We start from the raw sequence: 17748 nt of genomic DNA, 5'->3' as shown, positions 1-17748 counted from the left end.
GGTCATATTGATTACAAAGATCCCCAGTGGCCTAAGACACTGGCCTCCTAAGCCATGGATTGTGAGGTTTAGTCTTTGCTGAAGTGGCTGAAAGCAGAGTTGTGCAGCGGATGCGTGCTGGGCCCATAACCCAGAGGTTGATGGATCAAAAACATTTTCTGCTAACCAGCTTTTTATAGCATTTAAGTGCGAACAAATATTTTTTTAAAATGCGTAGTTTCATTCCATGTGTAAGTGCCATTATACATTTTTTTTTACCTCTTCCATCAGTTCGTATTGGTCATATTGATTACAAAGATCCCCAGTTGCCTAAGACACTGGCCTCCTAAGCCACTGGCCTCCTAAGCCATGGATTGTGAGGTTTAGTCTTTGCTGAAGTGGCTGAAAGCAGAGTTGTGCAGCGGATGCGTGCTGGGCCCATAACCAGTTCGTACTGGTTGTGAACGGTAGACATTGCCCCAGTGGCCTAATGGATAAGGCACTGGCCTCCTAAGCCAGGAATTGTGGGTTCAAGTCCCATCTGGGGTGGTCGGAAACATTGTGGCCCAGCAGAAGCGTGCTAGGTCCATTACCCAGTGGTCGATGGATCGAAAACATTTTCTGCTAACCATAGCATTTAAGTGCCAAATTGTTTTTTTTTTTAAATGCGTAGTTTCATTCCATGTGTAAGTGCCATTATACATTTTTGTTTACCTCTTCCATCAGTTCGTATTGGTCATATCGATTAGACACTGGCCTCCTAAGCCATGGATTGTGAGGTTTAGTCTTTGCTGAAGTGGCTGAAAGCAGAGTTGTGCAGCGGATGCGTGCTGGGCCCATAACCCAGAGGTTGATGGATCGAAAACATTTTCTGCTAACCAGCTTTTTATAGCATTCAAGTGCAAACAAATATTTTTTTTAAATGCGTAGTTTCATTCCATGTGTAAGTGCCATTATACATTTTTTTTTACCTCTTCCATCAGTTCGTATTGGTCATATTGATTACAAAGATCCCCAGTGGCCTAAGACACTGGCCTCCTAAGCCATGGATTGTGAGGTTTAGTCTTTGCTGAAGTGGCTGAAAGCAGAGTTGTGCAGCGGATGCGTGCTGGGCCCATAACCCAGAGGTTGATGGATCGAAAACATTTTCTGCTAACCAGCTTTTTATAGCATTTAAGTGCGAACAAATATTTTTTTTAAATGCGTAGTTTCATTCCATGTGTAAGTGCCATTATACATTTTTTTTTACCTCTTCCATCAGTTCGTATTGGTCATATTGATTACAAAGATCCCCAGTGGCCTAAGACACTGGCCTCCTAAGCCATGGATTGTGAGGTTTAGTCTTTGCTGAAGTGGCTGAAAGCAGAGTTGTGCAGCGGATGCGTGCTGGGCCCATAACCCAGAGGTTGATGGATCAAAAACATTTTCTGCTAACCAGCTTTTTATAGCATTTAAGTGCGAACAAATATTTTTTTAAAATGCGTAGTTTCATTCCATGTGTAAGTGCCATTATACATTTTTTTTTACCTCTTCCATCAGTTCGTATTGGTCATATTGATTACAAAGATCCCCAGTGGCCTAAGACACTGGCCTCCTAAGCCATGGATTGTGAGGTTTAGTCTTTGCTGAAGTGGCTGAAAGCAGAGTTGTGCAGCGGATGCGTGCTGGGCCCATAACCAGTTCGTACTGGTTGTGAACGGTAGACATTGCCCCAGTGGCCTAATGGATAAGGCACTGGCCTCCTAAGCCAGGAATTGTGGGTTCAAGTCCCATCTGGGGTGGTCGGAAACATTGTGGCCCAGCAGAAGCGTGCTAGGTCCATTACCCAGTGGTCGATGGATCGAAAACATTTAAGTGCCAAATTTTTTTTTTTTTTAAATGCGTAGTTTCATTTCTTGTGTAAGTGCCATTATACATTTTTGTTTACCTCTTCCATCAGTTCGTATTGGTCATATCGATTAGACACTGGCCTCCTAAGCCATGGATTGTGAGGTTTAGTCTTTGCTGAAGTGGCTGAAAGCAGAGTTGTGCAGCGGATGCGTGCTGGGCCCATAACCCAGAGGTTGATGGATCGAAAACATTTTCTGCTAACCAGCTTTTTATAGCATTCAAGTGCAAACAAATATTTTTTTTAAATGCGTAGTTTCATTCCATGTGTAAGTGCCATTATAAATTTTTTTTTACCTCTTCCATCAGTTCGTATTGGTCATATTGATTACAAAGATCCCCAGTGGCCTAAGACACTGGCCTCCTAAGCCATGGATTGTGAGGTTTAGTCTTTGCTGAAGTGGCTGAAAGCAGAGTTGTGCAGCGGATGCGTGCTGGGCCCATAACCCAGAGGTTGATGGATCGAAAACATTTTCTGCTAACCATAGCATTTAAGTGCCAAATTTTTTATTTTTTTAAATGCGTAGTTTCATTCCATGTGTAAGTGCCATTATACATTTTTGTTTACCTCTTCCATCAGTTCGTATTGGTCATATCGATTAGACACTGGCCTCCTAAGCCATGGATTGTGAGGTTTAGTCTTTGCTGAAGTGGCTGAAAGCAGAGTTGTGCAGCGGATGCGTGCTGGGCCCATAACCCAGAGGTTGATGGATCAAAAAAAAATTCTGCTAACCAGCTTTTTATAGCATTTAAGTGCGAACAAATATTTTTTTAAAATGCGTAGTTTCATTCCATGTGTAAGTGCCATTATACATTTTTTTTTACCTCTTCCATCAGTTCGTATTGGTCATATTGATTACAAAGATCCCCAGTGGCCTAAGACACTGGCCTCCTAAGCCATGGATTGTGAGGTTTAGTCTTTGCTGAAGTGGCTGAAAGCAGAGTTGTGCAGCGGATGCGTGCTGGGCCCATAACCCAGAGGTTGATGGATCAAAAACATTTTCTGCTAACCAGCTTTTTATAGCATTTAAGTGCGAACAAATATTTTTTTAAAATGCGTAGTTTCATTCCATGTGTAAGTGCCATTATACATTTTTTTTTACCTCTTCCATCAGTTCGTATTGGTCATATTGATTACAAAGATCCCCAGTGGCCTAAGACACTGGCCTCCTAAGCCATGGATTGTGAGGTTTAGTCTTTGCTGAAGTGGCTGAAAGCAGAGTTGTGCAGCGGATGCGTGCTGGGCCCATAACCAGTTCGTACTGGTTGTGAACGGTAGACATTGCCCCAGTGGCCTAATGGATAAGGCACTGGCCTCCTAAGCCAGGAATTGTGGGTTCAAGTCCCATCTGGGGTGGTCGGAAACATTGTGGCCCAGCAGAAGCGTGCTAGGTCCATTACCCAGTGGTCGATGGATCGAAAACATTTTCTGCTAACCATAGCATTTAAGTGCCCAATTTTTTTTTTTTTAAATGCGTAGTTTCATTCCATGTGTAAGTGCCATTATACATTTTTGTTTACCTCTTCCATCAGTTCGTATTGGTCATATCGATTAGACACTGGCCTCCTAAGCCATGGATTGTGAGGTTTAGTCTTTGCTGAAGTGGCTGAAAGCAGAGTTGTGCAGCGGATGCGTGCTGGGCCCATAACCCAGAGGTTGATGGATCGAAAACATTTTCTGCTAACCAGCTTTTTATAGCATTCAAGTGCAAACAAATATTTTTTTTAAATGCGTAGTTTCATTCCATGTGTAAGTGCCATTATACATTTTTTTTTACCTCTTCCATCAGTTCGTATTGGTCATATTGATTACAAAGATCCCCAGTGGCCTAAGACACTGGCCTCCTAAGCCATGGATTGTGAGGTTTAGTCTTTGCTGAAGTGGCTGAAAGCAGAGTTGTGCAGCGGATGCGTGCTGGGCCCATAACCCAGAGGTTGATGGATCGAAAACATTTTCTGCTAACCAGCTTTTTATAGCATTCAAGTGCAAACAAATATTTTTTTTAAATGCGTAGTTTCATTCCATGTGTAAGTGCCATTATACATTTTTTTTTACCTCTTCCATCAGTTCGTATTGGTCATATTGATTACAAAGATCCCCAGTGGCCTAAGACACTGGCCTCCTAAGCCATGGATTGTGAGGTTTAGTCTTTGCTGAAGTGGCTGAAAGCAGAGTTGTGCAGCGGATGCGTGCTGGGCCCATAACCCAGAGGTTGATGGATCAAAAACATTTTCTGCTAACCAGCTTTTTATAGCATTTAAGTGCGAACAAATATTTTTTTTAAATGCGTAGTTTCATTCCATGTGTAAGTGCCATTATACATTTTTTTTTACCTCTTCCATCAGTTCGTATTGGTCATATTGATTACAAAGATCCCCAGTGGCCTAAGACACTGGCCTCCTAAGCCATGGATTGTAAGGTTTAGTCTTTGCTGAAGTGGCTGAAAGCAGAGTTGTGCAGCGGATGCGTGCTGGGCCCATAAACAGTTCGTACTGGTTGTGAAAGGTAGACATTGCCCCAGTGGCCTAATGGATAAGGCACTGGCCTCCTAAGCCAGGAATTGTGGGTTCAAGTCCCATCTGGGGTGGTCGGAAACATTGTGGCCCAGCAGAAGCGTGCTAGGTCCATTACCCAGTGGTCGATGGATCGAAAACATTTTCTGCTAACCATAGCATTTAAGTGCCAAAAAATTTTTTTTTTTAAATGCGTAGTTTCATTCCATGTGTAAGTGCCATTATACATTTTTGTTTACCTCTTCCATCAGTTCGTATTGGTCATATCGATTAGACACTGGCCTCCTAAGCCATGGATTGTGAGGTTTAGTCTTTGCTGAAGTGGCTGAAAGCAGAGTTGTGCAGCGGATGCGTGCTGGGCCCATAACCCAGAGGTTGATGGATCAAAAAAAAATTCTGCTAACCAGCTTTTTATAGCATTTAAGTGCGAACAAATATTTTTTTAAAATGCGTAGTTTCATTCCATGTGTAAGTGCCATTATACATTTTTTTTTACCTCTTCCATCAGTTCGTATTGGTCATATTGATTACAAAGATCCCCAGTGGCCTAAGACACTGGCCTCCTAAGCCATGGATTGTGAGGTTTAGTCTTTGCTGAAGTGGCTGAAAGCAGAGTTGTGCAGCGGATGCGTGCTGGGCCCATAACCCAGAGGTTGATGGATCAAAAACATTTTCTGCTAACCAGCTTTTTATAGCATTTAAGTGCGAACAAATATTTTTTTAAAATGCGTAGTTTCATTCCATGTGTAAGTGCCATTATACATTTTTTTTTACCTCTTCCATCAGTTCGTATTGGTCATATTGATTACAAAGATCCCCAGTGGCCTAAGACACTGGCCTCCTAAGCCACTGGCCTCCTAAGCCATGGATTGTGAGGTTTAGTCTTTGCTGAAGTGGCTGAAAGCAGAGTTGTGCAGCGGATGCGTGCTGGGCCCATAACCAGTTCGTACTGGTTGTGAACAGTAGACATTGCCCCAGTGGCCTAATGGATAAGGCACTGGCCTCCTAAGCCAGGAATTGTGGGTTCAAGTCCCATCTGGGGTGGTCGGAAACATTGTGGCCCAGCAGAAGCGTGCTAGGTCCATTACCCAGTGGTCGATGGATCGAAAACATTTTCTGCTAACCATAGCATTTAAGTGCCAAATTGTTTTTTTTTTTAAATGCGTAGTTTCATTCCATGTGTAAGTGCCATTATACATTTTTGTTTACCTCTTCCATCAGTTCGTATTGGTCATATCGATTAGACACTGGCCTCCTAAGCCATGGATTGTGAGGTTTAGTCTTTGCTGAAGTGGCTGAAAGCAGAGTTGTGCAGCGGATGCGTGCTGGGCCCATAACCCAGAGGTTGATGGATCGAAAACATTTTCTGCTAACCAGCTTTTTATAGCATTTAAGTGCGAACAAATATTTTTTTAAAATGCGTAGTTTCATTCCATGTGTAAGTGCCATTATACATTTTTTTTTACCTCTTCCATCAGTTCGTATTGGTCATATTGATTACAAAGATCCCCAGTGGCCTAAGACACTGGCCTCCTAAGCCATGGATTGTGAGGTTTAGTCTTTGCTGAAGTGGCTGAAAGCAGAGTTGTGCAGCGGATGCGTGCTGGGCCCATAACCCAGAGGTTGATGGATCAAAAACATTTTCTGCTAACCAGCTTTTTATAGCATTTAAGTGCGAACAAATATTTTTTTAAAATGCGTAGTTTCATTCCATGTGTAAGTGCCATTATACATTTTTTTTTACCTCTTCCATCAGTTCGTATTGGTCATATTGATTACAAAGATCCCCAGTGGCCTAAGACACTGGCCTCCTAAGCCATGGATTGTGAGGTTTAGTCTTTGCTGAAGTGGCTGAAAGCAGAGTTGTGCAGCGGATGCGTGCTGGGCCCATAACCAGTTCGTACTGGTTGTGAACGGTAGACATTGCCCCAGTGGCCTAATGGATAAGGCACTGGCCTCCTAAGCCAGGAATTGTGGGTTCAAGTCCCATCTGGGGTGGTCGGAAACATTGTGGCCCAGCAGAAGCGTGCTAGGTCCATTACCCAGTGGTCGATGGATCGAAAACATTTTCTGCTAACCATAGCATTTAAGTGCCAAATTTTTTTTTTTTTTAAATGCGTAGTTTCATTCCATGTGTAAGTGCCATTATACATTTTTGTTTACCTCTTCCATCAGTTCGTATTGGTCATATCGATTAGACACTGGCCTCCTAAGCCATGGATTGTGAGGTTTAGTCTTTGCTGAAGTGGCTGAAAGCAGAGTTGTGCAGCGGATGCGTGCTGGGCCCATAACCCAGAGGTTGATGGATCGAAAACATTTTCTGCTAACCAGCTTTTTATAGCATTCAAGTGCAAACAAATATTTTTTTTAAATGCGTAGTTTCATTCCATGTGTAAGTGCCATTATACATTTTTTTTTACCTCTTCCATCAGTTCGTATTGGTCATATTGATTACAAAGATCCCCAGTGGCCTAAGACACTGGCCTCCTAAGCCATGGATTGTGAGGTTTAGTCTTTGCTGAAGTGGCTGAAAGCAGAGTTGTGCGGCGGATGCGTGCTGGGCCCATAACCCAGAGGTTGATGGATCAAAAACATTTTCTGCTAACCAGCTTTTTATAGCATTTAAGTGCGAACAAATATTTTTTTAAAATGCGTAGTTTCATTCCATGTGTAAGTGCCATTATACATTTTTTTTTACCTCTTCCATCAGTTCGTATTGGTCATATTGATTACAAAGATCCCCAGTGGCCTAAGACACTGGCCTCCTAAGCCATGGATTGTGAGGTTTAGTCTTTGCTGAAGTGGCTGAAAGCAGAGTTGTGCAGCGGATGCGTGCTGGGCCCATAACCAGTTCGTACTGGTTGTGAACGGTAGACATTGCCCCAGTGGCCTAATGGATAAGGCACTGGCCTCCTAAGCCAGGAATTGTGGGTTCAAGTCCCATCTGGGGTGGTCGGAAACATTGTGGCCCAGCAGAAGCGTGCTAGGTCCATTACCCAGTGGTCGATGGATCGAAAACATTTTCTGCTAACCATAGCATTTAAGTGCCAAATTTTTTTTTTTTTTAAATGCGTAGTTTCATTCCATGTGTAAGTGCCATTATACATTTTTGTTTACCTCTTCCATCAGTTCGTATTGGTCATATCGATTAGACACTGGCCTCCTAAGCCATGGATTGTGAGGTTTAGTCTTTGCTGAAGTGGCTGAAAGCAGAGTTGTGCAGCGGATGCGTGCTGGGCCCATAACCCAGAGGTTGATGGATCGAAAACATTTTCTGCTAACCAGCTTTTTATAGCATTCAAGTGCAAACAAATATTTTTTTTAAATGCGTAGTTTCATTCCATGTGTAAGTGCCATTATACATTTTTTTTTACCTCTTCCATCAGTTCGTATTGGTCATATTGATTACAAAGATCCCCAGTGGCCTAAGACACTGGCCTCCTAAGCCATGGATTGTGAGGTTTAGTCTTTGCTGAAGTGGCTGAAAGCAGAGTTGTGCAGCGGATGCGTGCTGGGCCCATAACCAGTTCGTACTGGTTGTGAAAGGTAGACATTGCCCCAGTGGCCTAATGGATAAGGCACTGGCCTCCTAAGCCAGGAATTGTGGGTTCAAGTCCCATCTGGGGTGGTCGGAAACATTGTGGCCCAGCAGAAGCGTGCTAGGTCCATTACCCAGTGGTCGATGGATCGAAAACATTTTCTGCTAACCATAGCATTTAAGTGCCAAAATTTTTTTTTTTTTAAATGCGTAGTTTCATTCCATGTGTAAGTGCCATTATACATTTTTGTTTACCTCTTCCATCAGTTCGTATTGGTCATATTGATTACAAAGATCCCCAGTGGCCTAAGACACTGGCCTCCTAAGCCATGGATTGTGAGGTTTAGTCTTTGCTGAAGTGGCTGAAAGCAGAGTTGTGCAGCGGATGCGTGCTGGGCCCATAACCCAGAGGTTGATGGATCGAAAACATTTTCTGCTAACCATAGCATTTAAGTGCCCAAATTTTTTTTTTTTTAAATGCGTAGTTTCATTCCATGTGTAAGTGCCATTATACATTTTTTTTTACCTCTTCCATCAGTTCGTATTGGTCATATCGATTAGACACTGGCCTCCTAAGCCATGGATTGTGAGGTTTAGTCTTTGCTGAAGTGGCTGAAAGCAGAGTTGTGCAGCGGATGCGTGCTGGGCCCATAACCCAGAGGTTGATGGATCGAAAACATTTTCTGCTAACCAGCTTTTTATAGCATTTAAGTGCAAACAAATATTTTTTTTAAATGCGTAGTTTCATTCCATGTGTAAGTGCCATTATACATTTTTTTTTACCTCTTCCATCAGTTCGTATTGGTCATATTGATTACAAAGATCCCCAGTGGCCTAAGACACTGGCCTCCTAAGCCATGGATTGTGAGGTTTAGTCTTTGCTGAAGTGGCTGAAAGCAGAGTTGTGCAGCGGATGCGTGCTGGGCCCATAACCAGTTCGTACTGGTTGTGAAAGGTAGACATTGCCCCAGTGGCCTAATGGATAAGGCACTGGCCTCCTAAGCCAGGAATTGTGGGTTCAAGTCCCATCTGGGGTGGTCGGAAACATTGTGGCCCAGCAGAAGCGTGCTAGGTCCATTACCCAGTGGTCGATGGATCGAAAACATTTTCTGCTAACCATAGCATTTAAGTGCCAAAAAATATTTTTTTTTAAATGCGTAGTTTCATTCCATGTGTAAGTGCCATTATACATTTTTGTTTACCTCTTCCATCAGTTCGTATTGGTCATATCGATTAGACACTGGCCTCCTAAGCCATGGATTGTGAGGTTTAGTCTTTGCTGAAGTGGCTGAAAGCAGAGTTGTGCAGCGGATGCGTGCTGGGCCCATAACCCAGAGGTTGATGGATCGAAAACATTTTCTGCTAACCAGCTTTTTATAGCATTTAAGTGCAAACAAATATTTTTTTTAAATGCGTAGTTTCATTCCATGTGTAAGTGCCATTATACATTTTTTTTTACCTCTTCCATCAGTTCGTATTGGTCATATTGATTACAAAGATCCCCAGTGGCCTAAGACACTGGCCTCCTAAGCCATGGATTGTGAGGTTTAGTCTTTGCTGAAGTGGCTGAAAGCAGAGTTGTGCAGCGGATGCGTGCTGGGCCCATAACCCAGAGGTTGATGGATCGAAAACATTTTCTGCTAACCATAGCATTTAAGTGCCAAAAAATATTTTTTTTTAAATGCGTAGTTTCATTCCATGTGTAAGTGCCATTATACATTTTTTTTTACCTCTTCCATCAGTTCGTATTGGTCATATCGATTAGACACTGGCCTCCTAAGCCATGGATTGTGAGGTTTAGTCTTTGCTGAAGTGGCTGAAAGCAGAGTTGTGCAGCGGATGCGTGCTGGGCCCATAACCAGTTCGTACTGGTTGTGAAAGGTAGACATTGCCCCAGTGGCCTAATGGATAAGGCACTGGCCTAAGCCAGGAATTGTGGGTTCAAGTCCTATCTGGGGTGGTCGGAAACATTGTGGCCCAGCAGAAGCGTGCTAGGTCCATTACCCAGTGGTCGATGGATCGAAAACATTTTCTGCTAACCATAGCATTTAAGTTCCAAAAAATATTTTTTTTTAAATGCGTAGTTTCATTCCATGTGTAAGTGCCATTATACATTTTTGTTTACCTCTTCCATCAGTTCGTATTGGTCATATCGATTAGACACTGGCCTCCTAAGCCATGGATTGTGAGGTTTAGGCTTTGCTGAAGTGGCTGAAAGCAGAGTTGTGCAGCGGATGCGTGCTGGGCCCATAACCCAGAGGTTGATGGATCGAAAACATTTTCTGCTAACCAGCTTTTTATAGCATTTAAGTGCAAACAAATATTTTTTTTAAATGCGTAGTTTCATTCCATGTGTAAGTGCCATTATACATTTTTTTTTACCTCTTCCATCAGTTCGTATTGGTCATATTGATTACAAAGATCCCCAGTGGCCTAAGACACTGGCCTCCTAAGCCATGGATTGTGAGGTTTAGTCTTTGCTGAAGTGGCTGAAAGCAGAGTTGTGCAGCGGATGCGTGCTGGGCCCATAACCCAGAGGTTGATGGATCGAAAAACATTTTCTGCTAACCATAGCATTTAAGTGCCAAATTTTTTTTTTTTTAAATGCGTAGTTTCATTCCATGTGTAAGTGCCATTATACATTTTTTTTTACCTCTTCCATCAGTTCGTATTGGTCATATCGATTAGACACTGGCCTCCTAAGCCATGGATTGTGAGGTTTAGTCTTTGCTGAAGTGGCTGAAAGCAGAGTTGTGCAGCGGATGCGTGCTGGGCCCATAACCAGTTCGTACTGGTTGTGAAAGGTAGACATTGCCCCAGTGGCCTAATGGATAAGGCACTGGCCTCCTAAGCCAGGAATTGTGGGTTCAAGTCCCATCTGGGGTGGTCGGAAACATTGTGGCCCAGCAGAAGCGTGCTAGGTCCATTACCCAGTGGTCGATGGATTGAAAACATATTCTGCCAACCATAGCATTTAAGTGCCAAAAAATATATTTTTTTAAATGCGTAGTTTCATTCCATGTGTAAGTGCCATTATACATTTTTGTTTACCTCTTCCATCAGTTCGTATTGGTCATATCGATTAGACACTGGCCTCCTAAGCCATGGATTGTGAGGTTTAGGCTTTGCTGAAGTGGCTGAAAGCAGAGTTGTGCAGCGGATGCGTGCTGGGCCCATAACCCAGAGGTTGATGGATCGAAAACATTTTCTGCTAACCAGCTTTTTATAGCATTTAAGTGCAAACAAATATTTTTTTTAAATGCGTAGTTTCATTCCATGTGTAAGTGCCATTATACATTTTTTTTTACCTCTTCCATCAGTTCGTATTGGTCATATTGATTACAAAGATCCCCAGTGGCCTAAGACACTGGCCTCCTAAGCCATGGATTGTGAGGTTTAGTCTTTGCTGAAGTGGCTGAAAGCAGAGTTGTGCAGCGGATGCGTGCTGGGCCCATAACCCAGAGGTTGATGGATCGAAAACATTTTCTGCTAACCATAGCATTTAAGTGCCAAAAAATATTTTTTTTTAAATGCGTAGTTTCATTCCATGTGTAAGTGCCATTATACATTTTTTTTTACCTCTTCCATCAGTTCGTATTGGTCATATCGATTAGACACTGGCCTCCTAAGCCATGGATTGTGAGGTTTAGTCTTTGCTGAAGTGGCTGAAAGCAGAGTTGTGCAGCGGATGCGTGCTGGGCCCATAACCAGTTCGTACTGGTTGTGAAAGGTAGACATTGCCCCAGTGGCCTAATGGATAAGGCACTGGCCTAAGCCAGGAATTGTGGGTTCAAGTCCCATCTGGGGTGGTCGGAAACATTGTGGCCCAGCAGAAGCGTGCTAGGTCCATTACCCAGTGGTCGATGGATCGAAAACATTTTCTGCTAACCATAGCATTTAAGTTCCAAAAAATATTTTTTTTTAAATGCGTAGTTTCATTCCATGTGTAAGTGCCATTATACATTTTTGTTTACCTCTTCCATCAGTTCGTATTGGTCATATCGATTAGACACTGGCCTCCTAAGCCATGGATTGTGAGGTTTAGGCTTTGCTGAAGTGGCTGAAAGCAGAGTTGTGCAGCGGATGCGTGCTGGGCCCATAACCCAGAGGTTGATGGATCGAAAACATTTTCTGCTAACCAGCTTTTTATAGCATTTAAGTGCAAACAAATATTTTTTTTAAATGCGTAGTTTCATTCCATGTGTAAGTGCCATTATACATTTTTTTTTACCTCTTCCATCAGTTCGTATTGGTCATATTGATTACAAAGATCCCCAGTGGCCTAAGACACTGGCCTCCTAAGCCATGGATTGTGAGGTTTAGTCTTTGCTGAAGTGGCTGAAAGCAGAGTTGTGCAGCGGATGCGTGCTGGGCCCATAACCCAGAGGTTGATGGATCGAAAAACATTTTCTGCTAACCATAGCATTTAAGTGCCAAATTTTTTTTTTTTTAAATGCGTAGTTTCATTCCATGTGTAAGTGCCATTATACATTTTTTTTTACCTCTTCCATCAGTTCGTATTGGTCATATCGATTAGACACTGGCCTCCTAAGCCATGGATTGTGAGGTTTAGTCTTTGCTGAAGTGGCTGAAAGCAGAGTTGTGCAGCGGATGCGTGCTGGGCCCATAACCAGTTCGTACTGGTTGTGAAAGGTAGACATTGCCCCAGTGGCCTAATGGATAAGGCACTGGCCTCCTAAGCCAGGAATTGTGGGTTCAAGTCCCATCTGGGGTGGTCGGAAACATTGTGGCCCAGCAGAAGCGTGCTAGGTCCATTACCCAGTGGTCGATGGATTGAAAACATATTCTGCCAACCATAGCATTTAAGTGCCAAAAAATATATTTTTTTAAATGCGTAGTTTCATTCCATGTGTAAGTGCCATTATACATTTTTGTTTACCTCTTCCATCAGTTCGTATTGGTCATATCGATTAGACACTGGCCTCCTAAGCCATGGATTGTGAGGTTTAGGCTTTGCTGAAGTGGCTGAAAGCAGAGTTGTGCAGCGGATGCGTGCTGGGCCCATAACCCAGAGGTTGATGGATCGAAAACATTTTCTGCTAACCAGCTTTTTATAGCATTTAAGTGCAAACAAATATTTTTTTTAAATGCGTAGTTTCATTCCATGTGTAAGTGCCATTATACATTTTTTTTTACCTCTTCCATCAGTTCGTATTGGTCATATTGATTACAAAGATCCCCAGTGGCCTAAGACACTGGCCTCCTAAGCCATGGATTGTGAGGTTTAGTCTTTGCTGAAGTGGCTGAAAGCAGAGTTGTGCAGCGGATGCGTGCTGGGCCCATAACCCAGAGGTTGATGGATCGAAAACATTTTCTGCTAACCATAGCATTTAAGTGCCAAAAAATATTTTTTTTTAAATGCGTAGTTTCATTCCATGTGTAAGTGCCATTATACATTTTTTTTTACCTCTTCCATCAGTTCGTATTGGTCATATCGATTAGACACTGGCCTCCTAAGCCATGGATTGTGAGGTTTAGTCTTTGCTGAAGTGGCTGAAAGCAGAGTTGTGCAGCGGATGCGTGCTGGGCCCATAACCAGTTCGTACTGGTTGTGAAAGGTAGACATTGCCCCAGTGGCCTAATGGATAAGGCACTGGCCTAAGCCAGGAATTGTGGGTTCAAGTCCCATCTGGGGTGGTCGGAAACATTGTGGCCCAGCAGAAGCGTGCTAGGTCCATTACCCAGTGGTCGATGGATCGAAAACATTTTCTGCTAACCATAGCATTTAAGTTCCAAAAAATATTTTTTTTTAAATGCGTAGTTTCATTCCATGTGTAAGTGCCATTATACATTTTTGTTTACCTCTTCCATCAGTTCGTATTGGTCATATCGATTAGACACTGGCCTCCTAAGCCATGGATTGTGAGGTTTAGGCTTTGCTGAAGTGGCTGAAAGCAGAGTTGTGCAGCGGATGCGTGCTGGGCCCATAACCCAGAGGTTGATGGATCGAAAACATTTTCTGCTAACCAGCTTTTTATAGCATTTAAGTGCAAACAAATATTTTTTTTAAATGCGTAGTTTCATTCCATGTGTAAGTGCCATTATACATTTTTTTTTACCTCTTCCATCAGTTCGTATTGGTCATATTGATTACAAAGATCCCCAGTGGCCTAAGACACTGGCCTCCTAAGCCATGGATTGTGAGGTTTAGTCTTTGCTGAAGTGGCTGAAAGCAGAGTTGTGCAGCGGATGCGTGCTGGGCCCATAACCCAGAGGTTGATGGATCGAAAAACATTTTCTGCTAACCATAGCATTTAAGTGCCAAATTTTTTTTTTTTTAAATGCGTAGTTTCATTCCATGTGTAAGTGCCATTATACATTTTTTTTTACCTCTTCCATCAGTTCGTATTGGTCATATCGATTAGACACTGGCCTCCTAAGCCATGGATTGTGAGGTTTAGTCTTTGCTGAAGTGGCTGAAAGCAGAGTTGTGCAGCGGATGCGTGCTGGGCCCATAACCAGTTCGTACTGGTTGTGAAAGGTAGACATTGCCCCAGTGGCCTAATGGATAAGGCACTGGCCTCCTAAGCCAGGAATTGTGGGTTCAAGTCCCATCTGGGGTGGTCGGAAACATTGTGGCCCAGCAGAAGCGTGCTAGGTCCATTACCCAGTGGTCGATGGATTGAAAACATATTCTGCCAACCATAGCATTTAAGTGCCAAAAAATATATTTTTTTAAATGCGTAGTTTCATTCCATGTGTAAGTGCCATTATACATTTTTGTTTACCTCTTCCATCAGTTCGTATTGGTCATATCGATTAGACACTGGCCTCCTAAGCCATGGATTGTGAGGTTTAGTCTTTGCTGAAGTGGCTGAAAGCAGAGTTGTGCAGCGGATGCGTGCTGGGCCCATAACCCAGAGGTTGATGGATCGAAAACATTTTCTGCTAACCAGCTTTTTATAGCATTTAAGTGCAAACAAATATTTTTTTTAAATGCGTAGTTTCATTCCATGTGTAAGTGCCATTATACATTTTTTTTTACCTCTTCCATCAGTTCGTATTGGTCATATTGATTACAAAGATCCCCAGTGGCCTAAGACACTGGCCTCCTAAGCCATGGATTGTGAGGTTTAGTCTTTGCTGAAGTGGCTGAAAGCAGAGTTGTGCAGCGGATGCGTGCTGGGCCCATAACCCAGAGGTTGATGGATCGAAAAACATTTTCTGCTAACCATAGCATTTAAGTGCCAAAATTATTATTTTTTTAAATGCGTAGTTTCATTCCATGTGTAAGTGCCATTATACATTTTTTTTTACCTCTTCCATCAGTTCGTATTGGTCATATCGATTAGACACTGGCCTCCTAAGCCATGGATTGTGAGGTTTAGTCTTTGCTGAAGTGGCTGAAAGCAGAGTTGTGCAGCGGATGCGTGCTGGGCCCATAACCCAGAGGTTGATGGATCGAAAACATTTTCTGCTAACCAGCTTTTTATAGCATTCAAGTGCAAACAAATATTTTTTTTAAATGCGTAGTTTCATTCCATGTGTAAGTGCCATTATACATTTTTTTTTACCTCTTCCATCAGTTCGTATTGGTCATATTGATTACAAAGATCCCCAGTGGCCTAAGACACTGGCCTCCTAAGCCATGGATTGTGAGGTTTAGTCTTTGCTGAAGTGGCTGAAAGCAGAGTTGTGCAGCGGATGCGTGCTGGGCCCATAACCCAGAGGTTGATGGATCAAAAACATTTTCTGCTAACCAGCTTTTTATAGCATTTAAGTGCAAACAAATATTTTTTTTAAATGCTTAGTTTCATTCCATGTGTAAGTGCCATTATACATTTTTGTTTACCTCTTCCATCAGTTCGTATTGGTCATATCGATTAGACACTGGCCTCCTAAGCCATGGATTGTGAGGTTTAGGCTTTGCTGAAGTGGCTGAAAGCAGAGTTGTGCAGCGGATGCGTGCTGGGCCCATAACCCAGAGGTTGATGGATCGAAAACATTTTCTGCTAACCAGCTTTTTATAGCATTTAAGTGCAAACAAATATTTTTTTTAAATGCGTAGTTTCATTCCATGTGTAAGTGCCATTATACATTTTTTTTTACCTCTTCCATCAGTTCGTATTGGTCATATTGATTACAAAGATCCCCAGTGGCCTAAGACACTGGCCTCCTAAGCCATGGATTGTGAGGTTTAGTCTTTGCTGAAGTGGCTGAAAGCAGAGTTGTGCAGCGGATGCGTGCTGGGCCCATAACCCAGAGGTTGATGGATCGAAAAACATTTTCTGCTAACCATAGCATTTAAGTGCCAAAATTTTTTTTTTTTTAAATGCGTAGTTTCATTCCATGTGTAAGTGCCATTATACATTTTTGTTTACCTCTTCCATCAGTTCGTATTGGTCATATCGATTAGACACTGGCCTCCTAAGCCATGGATTGTGAGGTTTAGTCTTTGCTGAAGTGGCTGAAAGCAGAGTTGTGCAGCGGATGCGTGCTGGGCCCATAACCCAGAGGTTGATGGATCGAAAACATTTTCTGCTAACCATAGCATTTAAGTGCCAAAAAATATTTTTTTTTAAATGCGTAGTTTCATTCCATGTGTAAGTGCCATTATACATTTTTTTTTACCTCTTCCATCAGTTCGTATTGGTCATATCGATTAGACACTGGCCTCCTAAGCCATGGATTGTGAGGTTTAGTCTTTGCTGAAGTGGCTGAAAGCAGAGTTGTGCAGCGGATGCGTGCTGGGCCCATAACCAGTTCGTACTGGTTGTGAAAGGTAGACATTGCCCCAGTGGCCTAATGGATAAGGCACTGGCCTAAGCCAGGAATTGTGGGTTCAAGTCCCATCTGGGGTGGTCGGAAACATTGTGGCCCAGCAGAAGCGTGCTAGGTCCATTACCCAGTGGTCGATGGATCGAAAACATTTTCTGCTAACCATAGCATTTAAGTTCCAAAAAATATTTTTTTTTAAATGCGTAGTTTCATTCCATGTGTAAGTGCCATTATACATTTTTGTTTACCTCTTCCATCAGTTCGTATTGGTCATATCGATTAGACACTGGCCTCCTAAGCCATGGATTGTGAGGTTTAGGCTTTGCTGAAGTGGCTGAAAGCAGAGTTGTGCAGCGGATGCGTGCTGGGCCCATAACCCAGAGGTTGATGGATCGAAAACATTTTCTGCTAACCAGCTTTTTATAGCATTTAAGTGCAAACAAATATTTTTTTTAAATGCGTAGTTTCATTCCATGTGTAAGTGCCATTATACATTTTTTTTTACCTCTTCCATCAGTTCGTATTGGTCATATTGATTACAAAGATCCCCAGTGGCCTAAGACACTGGCCTCCTAAGCCATGGATTGTGAGGTTTAGTCTTTGCTGAAGTGGCTGAAAGCAGAGTTGTGCAGCGGATGCGTGCTGGGCCCATAACCCAGAGGTTGATGGATCGAAAAACATTTTCTGCTAACCATAGCATTTAAGTGCCAAATTTTTTTTTTTTTAAATGCGTAGTTTCATTCCATGTGTAAGTGCCATTATACATTTTTTTTTACCTCTTCCATCAGTTCGTATTGGTCATATCGATTAGACACTGGCCTCCTAAGCCATGGATTGTGAGGTTTAGTCTTTGCTGAAGTGGCTGAAAGCAGAGTTGTGCAGCGGATGCGTGCTGGGCCCATAACCAGTTCGTACTGGTTGTGAAAGGTAGACATTGCCCCAGTGGCCTAATGGATAAGGCACTGGCCTCCTAAGCCAGGAATTGTGGGTTCAAGTCCCATCTGGGGTGGTCGGAAACATTGTGGCCCAGCAGAAGCGTGCTAGGTCCATTACCCAGTGGTCGATGGATTGAAAACATATTCTGCCAACCA

The 17748-nt window shown here is 42.7% G+C and overlaps 13 non-coding genes across 13 annotated transcripts; all 13 read left to right on the top strand.

Moving 5' to 3' along the window:
- The first annotated feature begins 455 nt into the window (after window positions 1–455).
- trnar-ccu (transfer RNA arginine (anticodon CCU)) lies at window positions 456–528 on the top strand. Its single transcript has one exon. It is a non-coding gene; the product is annotated as a tRNA-Arg (tRNA).
- A 1159-nt stretch (window positions 529–1687) lies between these two features.
- On the top strand, window positions 1688–1760 carry trnar-ccu (transfer RNA arginine (anticodon CCU)). The gene has a single exon. It is a non-coding gene; the product is annotated as a tRNA-Arg (tRNA).
- Window positions 1761–3150: 1390 nt separating this feature from the next.
- trnar-ccu (transfer RNA arginine (anticodon CCU)) lies at window positions 3151–3223 on the top strand. Its single transcript has one exon. It is a non-coding gene; the product is annotated as a tRNA-Arg (tRNA).
- Window positions 3224–4381: 1158 nt separating this feature from the next.
- Window positions 4382–4454, top strand: trnar-ccu (transfer RNA arginine (anticodon CCU)). Its single transcript has one exon. It is a non-coding gene; the product is annotated as a tRNA-Arg (tRNA).
- Window positions 4455–5351: 897 nt separating this feature from the next.
- On the top strand, window positions 5352–5424 carry trnar-ccu (transfer RNA arginine (anticodon CCU)). The gene has a single exon. It is a non-coding gene; the product is annotated as a tRNA-Arg (tRNA).
- An 881-nt stretch (window positions 5425–6305) lies between these two features.
- On the top strand, window positions 6306–6378 carry trnar-ccu (transfer RNA arginine (anticodon CCU)). The gene has a single exon. It is a non-coding gene; the product is annotated as a tRNA-Arg (tRNA).
- An 881-nt stretch (window positions 6379–7259) lies between these two features.
- Window positions 7260–7332, top strand: trnar-ccu (transfer RNA arginine (anticodon CCU)). Its single transcript has one exon. It is a non-coding gene; the product is annotated as a tRNA-Arg (tRNA).
- Window positions 7333–7935: 603 nt separating this feature from the next.
- Window positions 7936–8008, top strand: trnar-ccu (transfer RNA arginine (anticodon CCU)). Its single transcript has one exon. It is a non-coding gene; the product is annotated as a tRNA-Arg (tRNA).
- An 874-nt stretch (window positions 8009–8882) lies between these two features.
- On the top strand, window positions 8883–8955 carry trnar-ccu (transfer RNA arginine (anticodon CCU)). The gene has a single exon. It is a non-coding gene; the product is annotated as a tRNA-Arg (tRNA).
- Window positions 8956–10731: 1776 nt separating this feature from the next.
- Window positions 10732–10804, top strand: trnar-ccu (transfer RNA arginine (anticodon CCU)). Its single transcript has one exon. It is a non-coding gene; the product is annotated as a tRNA-Arg (tRNA).
- A 1776-nt stretch (window positions 10805–12580) lies between these two features.
- trnar-ccu (transfer RNA arginine (anticodon CCU)) lies at window positions 12581–12653 on the top strand. Its single transcript has one exon. It is a non-coding gene; the product is annotated as a tRNA-Arg (tRNA).
- Window positions 12654–14429: 1776 nt separating this feature from the next.
- Window positions 14430–14502, top strand: trnar-ccu (transfer RNA arginine (anticodon CCU)). Its single transcript has one exon. It is a non-coding gene; the product is annotated as a tRNA-Arg (tRNA).
- A 3091-nt stretch (window positions 14503–17593) lies between these two features.
- Window positions 17594–17666, top strand: trnar-ccu (transfer RNA arginine (anticodon CCU)). The gene has a single exon. It is a non-coding gene; the product is annotated as a tRNA-Arg (tRNA).
- Window positions 17667–17748: the final 82 nt, after the last annotated feature.

Source organism: Oncorhynchus mykiss, chromosome 7, assembly GCF_057628025.1.
Source record: "Oncorhynchus mykiss isolate SJ-2025 chromosome 7, ASM5762802v1, whole genome shotgun sequence".
NCBI lineage: Eukaryota > Metazoa > Chordata > Actinopteri > Salmoniformes > Salmonidae > Oncorhynchus > Oncorhynchus mykiss.
This window is presented reverse-complemented; position numbering and strand designations above follow the sequence as displayed.